We start from the raw sequence: 17052 nt of genomic DNA on the forward strand, positions 1-17052 counted from the left end.
ATATGTTACATTGATCTTTCCTGATTCATTGATTAATTGAAAATACCTTTGATTTATTTCTTGAAATATTTAGATTATTCTTCCCCCAATGAAATCACCATTTTAGATTTTTCTTTAACTTTATTTTTGTTTTTCCAATTTTTATCATCTTGTGTGTATTATAGCGTACCATTTGTTTTATTTACATTTACTGAACAAAATTATAAAAACGCAACACTTGTTTTTGCCCCCATTTTTCATGAGCTGAACTCAAAGATCGAGATTCATTCCTGAAGAGAACACCTCTCCAAAGTGGCAGACGCCATCAAATGTGAGCATTTGCCCAGTCGGTTACGACGATGAACTGCAGTCAGGTCAAGACACCGATGAGGACGATGAGCATGCAGACCGATTGTTGCAGCAGCTGTCCAGATGGCTGGTCTCAGATGATCTTGGAGGTGAAGATGCTGGATTTGGAGGTCCTGGGCTGGTGTTGTTACACGTAGTCTGCGGTTGTGAGGCCAGTTGGATGTACTGCCAAATTCTCTGAAACGCCTTTGAGACGGCTTAGGATAGAGGAGTGAGCATTCAATTCACGGGCAACATCTCTGGTGGACATTCCTGCAGTCAGCATGCCAACTACACGCTCCCTCAAAACTTGCGACATCTATGGCACTGTGCTGTGTGATAAAACTGCACATTGTAGAGTGGCCTTTTATTGTGGCCAGCCTAACGCACACCTGTGCAATAATCATGCTGTCTAATCAGCATCTTGATATGCCACACCTGTGAGGTGGATGGATTATCTCGGCAAAGGAGAAGCGCTCACTAACCCAGATTTAGACAGATTTGTGAACAATATTTGAGAGAAATAGGACTTTTGTGACAATAGAGAAAGTCTTAGATCTTTGAGTCCAGCTCATGAAAAATGGGGGCAAAAACAAAAGTGTTGCGTTTATAATTTTGTTTATTGTAGTTTAACTCTTACTCTTCCTGCAGGAGGGTACCTGTAGGGCTGCGTAAATCGCAGACTCTTGTCTGGTAGCTATATTTATACATGGTTATTTTGTTCACGGGGAGAAATTAATCTTATAATTTTCATTCATAATGTATAGCAAAACCAATTTGAGAGTGTTTCAAATAATTTTTTTATTTAATGTAAGAATTCTATTTATGTCCATCCACCACTCTAAATATTTATTGTGAATAAATATTCCATATTTAGTCTGTATTCATATTGTTTGATCTGCGTTATTAAAAAAAGATATTTGATTAATAAAACTACTCATTTGAATTATCATTCAGGCAATTCCTGACATCAAACGCACAACACTTTGAAATGAATTAGGTCCCTTTCACACTAGTGCGACTTGTCCCGCGATTTTGGACCACAAAATCGCATGACAAGTCGCTTTCCATTATTTTCAATGAGCCCCATTCATATCAGTGCTTTTTGAAGTCGCACCGACTTCAAAGTAGTTCCTGCACTACTTTGCTACGATTTTAATGCATTTTGAGGCATATAGCCTTGCCCATGCTTTCAAAATCGCGGCAAAAATCGCACCGCGAAATCGCGGCAAAATTGCGTTGCAATAGTGTGAAAGGGGCCTATAACAGACATTTTAAAAACTCTAAAAAAAAAACAAAAAAAACAAAACAAAACAATGTAGGAAACCAAACTGTGGGGTAAACCTAAATACTCTGTGCCCCCTAACCACAAGTCCTGCAATTATCATTTCTAGCCTGTTCTTTCACCTGCCTACAATAGGTTTGGACTTGAAACCGCAAACACCTACAGTGCCTTGCAAAAGTATTCACCTTTAGAAGTCACATACTGTAATTAGTGAAAGGACGTCCATCTGTGTGCAATCTAAGTGTCACACGATCTGTCATTACATATACACACCTTTTTTGAAAGGCCCCAGAGGCTGCAACACCTAAGCAAGAGGCACCACTAACCAAACACTGCCATGAAAACCAAGGAACTCTCCAAACAAGTAAGGGACAATGTCAGGGTTAGGTTATAAAAAAATATCAGGGTTAGATTATAAAAAAAATATCCAAATCTTTGATGATCCCCAGGAGCACCATCAAATCTATCATAACCAAATGGAAAAAACATGGCACAACAGCAAACCTACCAAGAGACGGCTGCCAACCAAAACTCACGGACCGGGCAAGGAGGGCATAAATCAGAGAGGCAGCACAGAGACCCAAGGTAACCCTGGGGGAACTGCAGAGTTCCACAGCAGAGGCTGGAGTATCTGTACATAGGACGACCATAAGCCATACGCTCCATAGAGTTGGGCTTTATGGCAGAGTGGCCAGAAGAAAGCCATTACTTTCAACAAAAAACAAAATGGCACGTTTTGAGTTTGCGAAAAGGCATGCGTGAGACTCCCAAAATGTATAGAGGAAGGTGCTCTGGTCTGATGAGACTAAAATTGAACTTTTCGGCGATCAAAGAAAACGCTATATCTGGCGCAAACCCAACACATCACATCACCCAAAGAACACCATCCCCACCAGTGAAACATGGTGGTGGCGGCATCATGCTGTGGGGATGTTTTTCAGCAGCTGGGACTGGGCAACTGGTAAGAGTTGAGGGAAAGATGGATGTTGCCAAATACAGGGATATCATTTTTTTTTTTTAATCAAGAACAATTTTATTGAGATGCCAACAACAATACATTATAACAGATGCATACATTTCTAATGTTACAAAAATACTATTCATTATACCAAGTTTCAAACATATCGCTCCTATCGCCTCTGCAGTTCCTCCCAGGTAACATTATAAAATGAAATTACATTATAGAAATGTAAAGACGAAATCAGGGCGGCTAAAATAGAACACGAGAGACATATAGCGGAGGAGAGCAAAAAGAACCCCAAGAAGTTCTTTAAGTATATAAACAGTAAGAAAGCGAGGCCAGAACACATTGGCCCCATAAAAGATGATAAAGGAAATATGGCCACTGAGGACAGAGAAAAGGCGGAAGTGTTAAATCATTTCTTCTCTTCAGTCTTCACAAAAGAATCGGGGGGCTACACAAACCCAGCTTGTAAGGCCGAACTAAATAATACACCTCAGGAAGTGCCACCATGGCTAACAGAAGATAGACTTAGAGCCAAACTAGAGAAACTTAACATAAATAAATCCCCGGGACCGGATGGCTTGCACCCGAGGGTTCTTAATGAGCTCAGCCAGGTGATCGCCAGACCATTATTCTTGATCTTTAAGGATAGTTTACAGACGGGTATGGTGCCAGCTGATTGGAAAAAAGCCAACGTGGTACCAATATTTAAGAAGGGGCCGAGATATATCCCGGGTAACTATAGGCCGGTCAGCCTAACATCTGTAGTCTGCAAAATTTTGGAGGGGATGTTAAGGGACCACATACAAGACTTTAGTAATGAAAACGGTATTATAAGTAGTAATCAGCATGGATTCATGAAAAATCGTTCGTGCCAAACCAATCTATTAACCTTCTACGATGAAGTGAGCAGCCACCTAGATAAAGGTAAGCCTGTGGATGTGGTGTATCTGGACTTTGCAAAGGCCTTTGACACCGTTCCCCACAAACGATTACTGTACAAACTAAGGAAGGTAGGTATGGATCAGAAGGTGAGTAACTGGATAGAGAACTGGCTCCAGGGGAGAGTACAGAGGGTGGTGATTAATGGGGAGTACTCGGATTGGGCGGGTGTGGAAAGTGGGGTCCCCCAGGGTTCTGTCCTGGGACCAATCCTGTTTAATTTGTTCATAAATGATCTAGAGGAGGGGATATCTAGCACAATCTCAGTATTTGCAGATGATACTAAACTAGGCATGCCAATATCTTCTATGCAGGATGTGGAAACCTTGCAAGCAGACCTGAACAAAATAACGGGGTGGGCAACTACATGGCAGATGAGGTTTAATGTTGATAAATGTAAAGTAATGCACTTGGGGGCCAGAAACCAGAAAGCAAGCTACTCACTAGGGGGGGAACCTCTGGGTGAGTCTAGGATGGAAAAGGACTTGGGGGTACTGGTAGACAACAAGCTTGGCAGTGGCATGCAATGCCAAGCCGCCGCAAGCAAAGCCAACAGAATACTGGGATGTATAAAAAAGGGGATTCACTCCAGAAATAAAGAGATTATTCTCCCACTCTACAAGACTCTGGTCCGGCCACATCTGGAGTATGCTGTCCAGTTCTGGGCACCGGTCCTCAGGAAGGATGTGCTGGAACTGGAGAAAGTCCAGAGAAGGGCAACAAAAATAATTAGGGGAATGGAGGACATCAGCTATGAGGAAAGACTACAAGCCCTGAACCTTTTCTCTCTGGAGAAAAGACGATTGAGGGGGGATATGATATCAATGTACAAATACTGTACTGGTGACCCGAGCATAAGGAACAAACTATTCAGAGAAAGGAGATACAATAAGACACGTGGCCACTCACTAAAACTAGAGGAAAGGCGGTTTAACCTTAAAGTGCGTAAGGGGTTCTTCACTGTAAGAACGGTAAGGATGTGGAATTCTCTTCCACAAGCAGTCATATCAGCAGGGAGCATTGATAGTTTCAAAAAACTATTAGATGGACACCTTAAAGACCACAACATACAGGGGTATACAATGTACGGTTAAAAGCAAACACACACACGCATCATAGGTTGAACTGGATGGACTGATGTCTTTTTTCAACCTCACTAACTATGTAACTATGTAACTATGTAACTATAAATGCCATTATTGGCGTAGCAATCTATCCAGTACCAAGTCCGCAGGGGCCAGGCCCGGAGTAGCCAACCATCTACCCCACACCTTCTTAAATTTGTAAGGGGAGCCCCTATGTCGATATATACGTTTTTTAATGTGCAAAGTATTACCCAACTGTTCAAGCCACATCTCATGCGTGGGAGGTTCAGATGCAGTCCAGTTTACTAACTAAAGTCTACGTGCCTGAAACAAGGCTCTCGCTGCACCTCCCCAAGGCATCTGTCCTGGGTGACCGTATCAAGCATGCCCAACAAGCATTGTCTAGGATCCAAAGGGACCACGACACCTAGAGCAGTGCTTACTGTAGTCACAACCTTGGACCAATATCCCTGCAATTTGGGGCATCTCCACAACAAATGGATAAGGGTACCCGTCTCCCCCCTGCATTTACCACATAATGCATCTGGCCTCACGCCCATCAGATGTAATTTAAGCGGAGTATAGTGAACTCTGAGGAGGATATATAGTTGGGAGACTCTCTGAGAGGCATTCAATGAGCAAGTCATGACAGCCTCCAATGCCCCCTCCCATTGTTCCCTGGATATTTCTCCCACATCTCTCGCCCATTTTTCACGGGCATTACTAGGAAATTTCTCGAGGTACATCCCCAAAAGAAGCGCATAGCAGCCCGAAATAAATCCTTTAGTTATAGCCGTGTGTTGCATAAGGGAAAATACAGGAGTTGGGGAGAGCTCAATACCCTCCAGTGCTGTCTGAGCTCTTTTAGCATGCTGTAATTGAAGATAAGGAAATGTAATATTTAATGAAATATTACATTTAGCCTGCAATTGAGCAAATGACAAAAAATTTCTGCCTTCAAAAATATGATAGACAGACATCCCAACCTGCAAAAACTCATTTCAGGGAGGTGGCAAAGTCATTTCAGGGAGGTGAGCCCCCCCCTACATGCCGCCCCCCCCCCCCCCCCGCGCACGCCTGCGCCGCACCCCCCTTTCCAATTTAACACTACCAGAGAATAATGAAATGGAATGTAATCAGTATACCTGGTCACTGGTGCTAGTCACTGATGCTGGTACTGGTCACTGATGCTGGTACTGGTCACTGATGCTGGTACTGTTCACTGGTGCTGGTACTGGTCCACTGGTGCTGGTACCGGTCCACTGGTGCTGGTACCGGTCACTGGTGCTGGTACTGGCCTGGTCACTGGTGCTCGTACTGGTCACTGGTGCTGGTATTGGCCTGGTTACTGGTGCTGGTACTGGCCTGGTCACTGGTGCTCGTACTGGTCACTGGTGCTGGTATTGGCCTGGTTACTGGCGCTGGTACTGGCCTGGTTACTGGTGCTGGTACTTGCCTGGTCACTGGTGCTGGTACTGGCCTGGTCACTGGTGCTGGTACTGGCCTGGTCACTGGTGCTGGTACTGGTCACTGGTTCTGGTACTGGCCTGGTCACTGGTGCTGGTACTGGCCTCTGGTGCTGGTACTGGCCTGGTCACTGGTGCTGGTCACTTGCTGGTACTGGCCTGGTCACTTGCTGGTACTGGCCTGGTCACTTGCTGGTACTGGCCTGGTCACTTGCTGGTACTGTCACAGAGTGGGGTGTCACAGTGTCACGGTCCCGCGCGCGCCAAAATGCCTCCTGGAGTAGAATGTGGCTGTAGTAGAGAGCAAAGTCGCTGCTTGCTCTTTGCAGCTCCTCCCACAGGCGGAGTGCATGACTCATATCACTCCGCCTGTGAGCCGGATCTATTTCGGCTCCGACGTGATGTCTGTGCAGGCTCAGCTTGCTGACAGCTGTCACACTCCTGCCTGCATCGATCGATGAGTCATCTCATCTGACTCACTCACTCAGACTGACTCACACAGCCGGGATATTGCCCTGAGCTCGCGGGTGTCCGTGAGCTCAGGGCGGATAGCGGGAGTCTCCCGCGACTTGCGGGAGACTTGAGATGTCTGGATAGAGGTGTGTCTGGTGCTGGTACTGGCCTGGTCACTGGTGCTGGTATTGGCCTGGTTACTGGCGCTGGTACTGGCCTGGTCACTGGTGCTGGTGCTGGTACTGGTACTGGCCTGGTCACTGGTGCTGGTACTGGCCTGGTCACTGGTGCTGGTACTGGCCTGGTCACTGGTGCTGGTGCTGGTACTGGCCTGGTCACTGGTGCTGGTCACTGGTGCTGGTACTGGCCTGGTCACTGGTGCTGGTACTGGCCTGGTCACTGGTGCTGGTACTGGTCACTGGTTCTGGCCTGGTCACTGGTGCTGGTACTGGCCTCTGGTGCTGGTACTGGCCTGGTCACTGGTGCTGGTCACTTGCTGGTACTGGCCTGGTCACTTGCTGGTACTGGCCTGGTCACTTGCTGGTACTGGCCTGGTCACTTGCTGGTACTGTCACAGAGTGGGGTGTCACAGTGTCACGGTCCCGCGCGCGCCAAAATGCCTCCTGGAGTAGAATGTGGCTGTAGTAGAGAGCAAAGTCGCTGCTTGCTCTTTGCAGCTCCTCCCACAGGCGGAGTGCATGACTCATATCACTCCGCCTGTGAGCCGGATCTATTTCGGCTCCGACGGGATGTCTGTGCAGCCTCAGCTTGCTGACAGCTGTCACACTCCTGCCTGCATCGATCGATGAGTCATCTCATCTGACTCACTCACTCAGACTGACTCACACAGCCGGGATATTGCCCTGAGCTCGCGGGTGTCCGTGAGCTCAGGGCGGATAGCGGGAGTCTCCCGCGACTTGCGGGAGACTTGAGATGTCTGGATAGAGGTGTGTCACCCCCACAGCCCTACACTGGGCCGCACATTGTAATTTTAAAAGTTCAGGGTAGGAATAATTATTCCATATCGGGCTATATTTTGTGAACCCAGACACACCTTGTAACTGCTTGATTTTATCCCATATTCTTTGGACCAGTCTATACGTGGGAGACTATTTATTAGACTTGGCAAATAATTGCGCCTCCAGGCCCTCCGCCAAAGACTTCGCACCACTATATTGAAGCATAACACGTAATGATGAGGCCATCGGTCCATCCGCCAGTCCCCCCACCAGATGCTGTAACTGTGAGGCTATATAATACAGCCAGGGGTTCGGGAGGGCGAGTTGTTCCAGCCTTATCCTGGCAGTGCTTCCCTTCCAAATTAGATCCCTAAAAATTTAATTTATCATCCGAAAAGTCTGCAGTGGAATCACCACCGGGGAATTATTCAGACAATAAAGTAATTGAGGCATGAGAATCATTTTAACCAGACTAACACATCCAGCAACAGATAGCCATAACTTCCTCCAGATCTTAGCCCGATCTTTGAGTTTTACCAGTAACTGTAGTACATTGAGTCTACAAAGATCCAACAGGGCTGGCAAAATCACCAGCCCCAGGTACTTAAATGAGGACACTACCGGAAACCGGACAAAAACTACTCACCAACGGATCCATCAACCCATCTAGGGGCATAAGAGCAGATTTCATCCAATTGATAGTAAGCCCAGAGTACCTCCCAAATTCAGTAATAGTCGCCATTGTTTCCCTGAGCGAGGAATCAGAGTCTCCCAGAAGCATATCATCCGCATATAGTAGGATCTTTTCCTGTAAAGAACCGTACTTAAACCCCACAATATGCTCCTTATTTTGAATACACACTGCCAATGGCTCGATTGCCAGGGCAAATAATAATGGGGAGAGGGGACACCCCTGTCTGGTTCCCCTCTCCAATTGGAACCCAGCAGATTGCCTTTCCCCTTCCCTAATAGATGCACGAGGGGCATTATACAGTAGCCTTATCCAGGAAATAAACCCGGGCCAAACCCAAATTCCCGCAGGACGGCCCACAGATATTCCCACTCCACATTGTCAAATGCCTTGTTGGCATCTAATGACAGTAAAACCCTCTGTCCCCCATTGTCAATTGGAGTCTGCAAATCAACATTTAACCTACTCAAGTTCACTGATGTAGATGGTTTGCGCTTTTGAACAGCAGCAGGTCCTGTAGGTCTGCCTCGCTCCCTCCTCAAGAGGGAAGTGGAGGCAGGGAGGGAGGCAGACCTACAGGACCTTCTGCTACTGGACCTTTCTGTTGGATCCTTCAATACACTATCAAAATTATTTACACCAAGGAAAACCCGAAATTGACTGACTGATTGACCCCATTCTTTATTTACAAGCGATTACGCTGTCACAGCACCCATATTAATTCCTAGTGTGAAAAACAAAGATCAGAAGCAAGGTATCCAGGATCAGGCACATTTTTTCCAAATATGGTGAACAATCTTCCTTGATAAAGGCGCTTTATTTGTAAGCCGAAACACGTAGGAAAAACCAGGATATTACCTCTCTGCAGACTCCAGGCTGAATCTCCAAGCATGGAATAGCAGAGAGATATATTCATATGTCACCATATCACAGTGTCACTCATTTCTCAACTTACTCACCATCACCAATGGGTCTATAACCCAAAGACATGACAGAGTGTTATAATCTTCTGTTCTCTTTTTTTTTTTTATTAAATTGTTATAATTTTACACAAATTGTCTTATCAAGCCCATAAAGTCCCACCTATTCTTGGGCTGAGGCACCAAATCCTTTTCAAGACTAAAATCTCACATAAGCTTTAACAAAGGTAATGTAATATCAAAAGTAATTTTCACTATTTTAATCTCCATCTTTCATTTAAATAATTTATGGCGATCCTGTAACGAATAGCCTCCTGTTATAGGGTAACAACATTGGTTCCTGCCTCTCTATTGTGCTTTTGCGTTGTCACCTAGACAGGTGTGCTTCCGATGGAGAATGCAAGCAGCTGTTTTAATACACATTATGCAAGCATGGTACACGGTGGTCACCATCGGGAAACCTGTCCAGAGAAATGAGATGCTACCACTTATCCAAAAACTGGAGCAGCTGTGCATGGTAGCTATTCAGCTTCTAACTTCAGCTTGTTCAATTAAGCTCTGACAAAAACAAAAACCTGGAAGCTGATTGGTTTCTATGTAGAGCTCCTTCAGTAAATCAACCCCAAAGTCTTTCCAACAAAAGTAAAGTTAAAGAACAATTTAGTAGCTTTGAGAACCCCCCAAAAATATCACCCATGTGAAGTGCTCCAAACATTCTCTACTGTGTAAAAGACACTAACCAAAAGTTGAATGAGAGGTAAAAGTTAGAAAACATTTACAGTAAATATTAATCCACTATATTCAGAACACACTATAGCAATTTTTTTATAGGACCCACTTTACAGTAACTAGAAAATGGTTTCAATTCTTATGCTATATCCATCATTGGCTTGAATAGGAAATTCAAGAGGCAACTATCATAACAAGGGCATCTGATCACTGGGTATAGGATCATAAATGTACAAATGTGCATATACACCATCTCACAAAAGTGAGTACACCCCTCACATTTTTGTAAATATTTTATTATATCTTTTCATGTGACAACACTGAAGAAATTACACTTTGCTACAATGTAAAGTAGTGAGTGTACAGCGTGTATAACAGTGTAAATTTGCTGTCCCCTCAAAATAACTCAACATACAGCCATTAATGTCTAATTCACTGGCAACAAAAGTGAGTAAACCCCAAAGTGACAATGTCCAAATTGGGCACAATTAGCCATTTTCTTTCCCCAGTGTCATGCGACTTGTTCGTTTTACAAGGTCTCAGGTGTAAATGGGGAGCAGGTGTGTTAAATTTGGTGTTATCACTCTCACTCTCTCATACTGGTCACTGGAAGTTCAACATGGCACCTCATGGCAAAGAACTCTCTGAGGATCTGAAAAAAATAATTATTGCTCTACATAAAGATGGCCTAGGCCAGGAATTCCCAAACTACGGTCCTCCAGTTAATTCAGGAACTACAATTCTCATCATGCCTAGTTATGTATGTGAATGTCAGAGTTTTACAATGCCTCATAGGATGTGTAGTTCTGCAACAGCTGCAGGGCCGTAGTTTGGGAATCCTTGGCCTAGGCTATAAGAAGATTGCCAAGACCCTGAAAATGAGCTGCAGCACGGTGGCCAAGACCATACAGCGGTTTAACAGGACAGGTTCTACTCAGAACAGGCCTCGCCATATTTGACCAAAGATGTTGAGTGCACATGTTCAGCATCATATCCAGAGGTTGTCTTTGGGAAATAAACGTATGAGTGCTGCCAGCATTGCTGCAGAGATTGAAGGGGTGGGGGGGGGGGGGGTCAGCCTGTCAGTGCTCAGACCATACGCTGCACACTGCATCAAATTGGTCAGCATGGCTGTTGTCCCAGAAGGAAGTCTCTTCTAAAGATGATGCACAAGAAAGCCCGCAAACAGTTTGCTGAAGACAAGCAGACTAAGGACATGGATTACTGGTGCCATATCCTGTGGTCTGATGAGACCAATAGAAACTTATTTGGTTCATATGGTGTCAAGCGTGTGTGGTGGCAACCAGGTGAGGAGTACAAAGACGAGTGTGTCTTGCCTACAGTCAAGCATGGTGGTGGGAGCATCGTGGTCTGGGGCTGCATGAGTGTTACCAGCACTGGGGAACTACAGTTCATTGAGGGAACCATGAATGCCAAAATGTTCTGTGACATGCTGAAGCAGAGCACAATCCTCTACCTTCGGAGACTTGGCCGCAGGGCAGTATTCCAACATGACTGGGAATATTGGCATCGATGAGCACAGAACAGAAATGGGAATTTTCCCATAGACTTTATGCAAACTCACTGCAAAGTATATTCCCATGGGTAATAAGTTTAAAAGGCTAAAAATAAAACCTATGTTGCTCACGGCAAAAGTTAAAAAAAGCTATAGATAAAAAGAAAGGAGCTTTTAAAAAAATATAAAAATGAGGGAACACTATCATAAAAGAATATGTAAAAAGGATATCAGGGACGCAAAAATCCAAAATGAACGACAGATTGCAAAAGATAGTAGGACAAACCCCAAAAAATTCTTCAAATATATTAACAGTAAAAAAGGTTAGGTGTGAGCATGTAGGCCCTTTACAAAATAATCAGGAGAGGGTGACTGGGGACAAAGAGAAGGCAAATTTATTGAATACTTTTTTCAGCTCTGTATATACAAAGGAGCATGGGGGAGCTCATGACCATAATGAGGACGGTATTGACACAGCCCCATAGGATCCACAATGGCTCAAAAGTGATATGGTCCAGAAATATTTAGACAGAATAAGGGTAGATAAAGCGCCTGGACCAGATGGCATCCACCCACGCATCCTAAAAAAACTGAGCGCTGTCATTTCTAAGCCTTTGTTTCTAATTTTTAGGGACTCATTAAGGACTGGAATAGTACCACTGGATTGGCGTAGGGCCAATGTGGTGCCTATATTAAAAAAGGGATCAAAGTCTTTGCCAAGTAACTATAGACCTGTTAATTTAACTTCTAAAGTCAGAAAGATATTGGAGAGTTAAATAAAAGACCACATAGATGAGTTCTTGCTGGAAAAAAATATTTTAAGCAACAGACAGCATGGATTCATGAGAGACAGAAGTTATCAAACAAACCTGATTTCTTTTTATGAGGAGGTAAGTAAAACCTTGGACAGAGGGGTGGCTGTGGACGTAGTATACTTGGATTTTGCAAAAGCGTTTGACACAGTTCCCCACACACGGCTATTGTGTAAGGTAAAGTCTACTGGCTTGGAAAGATCCGTTTGTAATTGGATAGAAAATTGTCTAAAAGATAGAATTCAGAGAGTAGTGGTTAATGATTCTTACTCTGAATGAACTAAAGTTATCAGTGGTGTACCCCAAGGTTCAGTGTTGGGATCCTTACTTTTTAATATCTTTAGAAATTATATAGGGTCTGGGATTAAAAGTAGCATTTCAGTCTTTGCAGATGACACCAAGCTTTGCAGTGGAATAACTTCTTTAAAGGATGTCTCCAACTTACAAGCTGACCTCAATGCACTGTTTCATTGGGCAACTATGTGGCAAATGAGGTTTAATGTTGATAAATGTAAAGTTATGCACTTGGGGGCTAAGAATATGCATGCATCATACATACTAGGTGGAGTAGAACTGGGGGAATCCATAGCGGAGAAGGATCTGGGTGTTCTGGTAAATCATAAGCTTAATAATAGCATGCAATGCCAAGCTACTGTTTCCAAAGCAAGCAAAGTCCTTTCTTGTATTAACAGAGGCATGGACTCCAGAGAGAGAGATATAATTTTGCCCCTGTACAAATCATTACTAAGACCTCATCTGGAATATGCAGTTCAGTTTTGGGCACCAGTTCTTAAAAAGGATATCGGGGAACTGGAGAAAGTGCAGAGAAGGGCAACCAAACTGATAAGAGGCATGGAGGACCTCAGCTATGAGAAAAGCTTAGAGGAACTGAATTTATTCTCTCTTGAGAAGAGGAGATTAAGGGGGGATATGATCAACATGTATAAATACATAAGGGGCCCATATAGTGAACTTGGTGTTGAGTTGTTCACTTTAAGGTCAACACAGAGGACAAGGGGGCACTCTTTACGTCTAGAGGAAAACAGATTTCGTCTCCAAATATGGAAAGGTTTCATCACCGTAAGAGCTGTGAAAATGTGGAATAGACTCCCTCCAGAGGTGGTTCTGGCTAGCTCACTAGATTGCTTTAAAAAAGGTCTTGATTCTTTCCTAGGTGTACATAATATAAATGGGTATTACACATTTTTTTAGGTAAAGTTGATCCAGGGAATATCCGATTGCCTCTTGGGGGATCAGGAAGGAATGTTTTTCCCCTGCTGTAGCAAATTGGATCATGCTTTGCTGGGGTTTATTTTTGTCTTCCTCTGGATCAACAACGGGTATAGGATTGTGTATATGAGATTGTATGGTTGGGTTTTCAATACTGTTTGTTTGTTTTTTTTTTGGTTGAACCAGATGGACTTGTGTCTTTTTTCAACCTGACTAACTATGTAACAATATATGATAATGACCCCAAACACCCCCCCAAGACAACCACTGCCTTGCTAAAGAAGCTAAGGGTAAAGGTGATGGACTGGCCAAGCATGTTTCCAGACCTAAACCCTATTGAGCATCTGTGGGGCATCCTCAATCGGAAGGTGGAGGAGCACAAGGTCTCTAACATCCACCAGCTCCGTTATGTTCTCATGGATGAGTGGAAGAGGACTCCAGTGGCAACCTGTGAAGCTCTGGTGAACTCCATGCCCAAAAGGGTTAAGGCACTGCTGGAAAATAATAGTGGCCACACGAAATATTGACACTTTGGGCCCACTTTTAGACCCAGTGAGACAGGCGGTTGCCATACCTTGCGACCTTGGGGAGGCCTGTTCTGAGTGGAACCTGTCCTGTAAACCGCTGTATGCTGCAGCTCAGTTTCAGGGTCTTAGCAATCTTCTTAAAGCCTAAGCTATCTTTACCTAGATCAACAATTCTTTTTTCAGATCCTCAGAGAGTTCTTTGCAATAAGGTGCCATGTTGAACTTCCAGTGACCAGTATGAGAGAGTGAGATTGATAACACCAAATTTAACACACCTGCTCACCATTCACACCTGAGACCTTGTAACACTAAGGAGTCACATGACACCGGGGAGGGAAAATGGCTAATTGGGCCCAATTTGGACATTTTCACTTAGGGGACTGCTCACTTTTGTTGCCAGCGATTTAGATGTTAATGGCTGTTTGTTCAGTTATTTTGAGGGGACAGCAAATTTACACTGTTATACAAGCTGTAAGCTCACTACTTTACATTGTAGAAAAGTGTCATTTCTTCAGTGTTGTCACATGAAAAGATATAATAAAATATTTACAAAAATGTGAGGGGTCTACTCACTTTTGTGAGATACTGTAGTACGCTTGGTACCAAGTTATTCACATCAAGATCATGCATGCTCATTTGTATTTAAAGGAAAAGAGGTGTAGTCTCTACATACTAAAACAGTTCTCCATGCTGTGAAAGTGTAGGATAGTCTTTCACAGGAGCTAATTACAGCCAACTCCATAGATGATGTCAAAAAAAGAGGCTAGATGTATTTTACATGGGTTCTGAAGATACAAGATTTTGCTTTTAACTTGAATGTCCTATGACTAATTTCAATGAACAATTGTATTTTTTAACCGAATATTTAATATGGAAATACATGTGGGTCTATTTAAAAATATTTTCACATGCAGTTCATAAAACGTTTGCCCAGGATTTCCATTTTTCCAATTAAAGAGGTTGTAAACCCACATATTTTTTTTTCTCTTCACCCTGAAACACATAATGAGCTAGTATGCATCCTATTATGAGATACTTACCTTAGAACGAGCCCCCGTCATGCCGCCCGCTTACCTCTCTGACGGGCGACATGTCCAGTCGCCCGTCTTCCGGGATCGCGGCATCCGGCCATCTGATTGGCCAGAGCCGCGGTGACGTCACTCCTGCGCACGCGCGCGGGAGCCGACGGTCACGGCACGGGACTCTGAAGGAATGGCACGAGTAGCCGTTCCTTCAGAGCACATGCGCCAGTGACGTCACTGGCTGCATGTAAGGTGAATATCTCCTAAACGGTACATGTTTAGGAGATATTTACAGTATCTATAGGTAAACCTTATCATAGGCTTACCTATAGGTACAACTTGCAGAGGAGGGTTTACTTCCTCTTTAAATTCAATAAGAGAAATGTGTAAGGCTGGGTCCACACTGGTGCAAACTGGATGCGGATTTCCCCGCATCCAATTCCCAAGTCAGGAGAGTGTGACTAGCTCTCAATGGAGTCGGTTCACACAGCTCCAGGACAGCTGTGGAGCGGTTTGCAGGAAATTTGTGTGCATCTTTTGGTCCGTTTAAGGTCCGAATTCAGCCAAAAATTGGGACCGAATTCGGACCTGAAGCTGTGAACAGGACGCACTGGACCTCCTGCTGCGAGCTGCTCCACAATCCAGTGTGAACCCAGCCTTAATATTCTATGTAAATTGTGTGAAAACATTTAGATCTAGACCTTATGGGGTTTTACCCATCAACGTATTCATTATCAGTTAGGAAATCCTCTATATTGTTTATCTTTTCACTAATATTATCAATTATTTTATTTTATTGTATCCTTATTGTCCATGCTTTTACCTACAGCAAACTTTGTCTAGGCAAAGCAAGCTTTATGATGACTAATGTTTTTGCATAAATCTGATGTATTTATGGCATTTCAGACATTTTTATTGTACATTATATAATATATTTGATGTTCCAATTTGCAGCAGGTCTAAAGCAGAACTTTTAAAACAACTGGACAATTTATTGATAAATATTTTATCTTCTTGCAAGAGTAAACCAGATTTAAAGCAGTATGAAACCCAAGAACAAAAATGGAATAAACTGCAGCTTACCAAATCTTATCCCAACCTTTATCCCAAATGGAAAAAAAGTTTGTCGTAACTGCTTATAAAGTGTTAGCTAGAGTTCAGCTTTATATTGTTAGTCCAATCCATCTAAATCTGCAAGTCTAAGGCCCTGTTCACACCTGAGCATTTTTTCAGCTCGTAAAACGCTTATCGCTGAACTCTCAAAAATGCCCAAAATCCCATTTATTTCAGTGACACCTGTTCACATATGAGTGTTTTGTCGCCTGAAGCAAAACGTCTGAAGCTCAAAAAAGTACATGAGCTTCTTTTTTGGAGCCTTACACTACTCTCCCCCCAGACTAACAACGCTGCTGTCCAAACGTGTCTACTTCCAACAGAATGCAGACCAGACACCCTAAGGTAACAGTGTAAATACTGTGAACCCACTCGCACCACCTAACAATCAAATATATTAGTGAATGAATGAAAATTAGCCGTTTCTGTTGCAAACCTGGTGGTTAGACTATATTATAAAATTCTCAAGAGTGGTATGCTCTATGTAATCAACAGCGCTTGCGCTGAAAGATTTATAAAAACCATCAACCCACCCAAATTATGCAAATAAACAGTATGACAATTAAATCATGCGTGAGAAAATAAATAAAATATAACTACTTGTGCAACAAAAGAGAAATGTGTGACCCCTAAAACCCAGTGCACACAAACTTAAATAAATGTCCAGTGACAACAGTCCCAACAGTAATTCTCCGTTTTCCTCAAGAGGAACCTTAATGCAAGAAGTTTTTTACTGGCAGGTGTAATAAAGAGAAGAAAAAGAAAAAACTTAAAGGAAAATGAATGCAGCCACCATTTCTAAGGATTGGCACTGAAAGCTGCAATATATTACATTGTTTTTTGTTTATTTACTTTTATGTTCTTGTGCATGTGTTACTTCAGGGGAAAATGACATTTTCTCTTGATAGTGTTCGGGCCTAGCAACTGACCACTGCATCCTGGGAGATGGAGGAGAAAGTCATATGCTCCCACATATACCAGGTATTTCCAAGGGCATTTACAGACTCATTT

At 43.4% G+C, this 17052-nt stretch overlaps 1 protein-coding gene across 1 annotated transcript in view; it reads right to left on the reverse strand.

Moving 5' to 3' along the window:
* Positions 1-17052, reverse strand: part of SLC30A6 (solute carrier family 30 member 6) — a 158042-nt gene that overhangs the window by 99637 nt on the left and 41353 nt on the right. The window lies entirely within an intron of this gene.

Source organism: Pelophylax lessonae, assembly GCF_965119305.1.
Source record: "Pelophylax lessonae genome assembly, chromosome: 3".
Classification (NCBI taxonomy): Eukaryota; Metazoa; Chordata; class Amphibia; order Anura; family Ranidae; genus Pelophylax; species Pelophylax lessonae.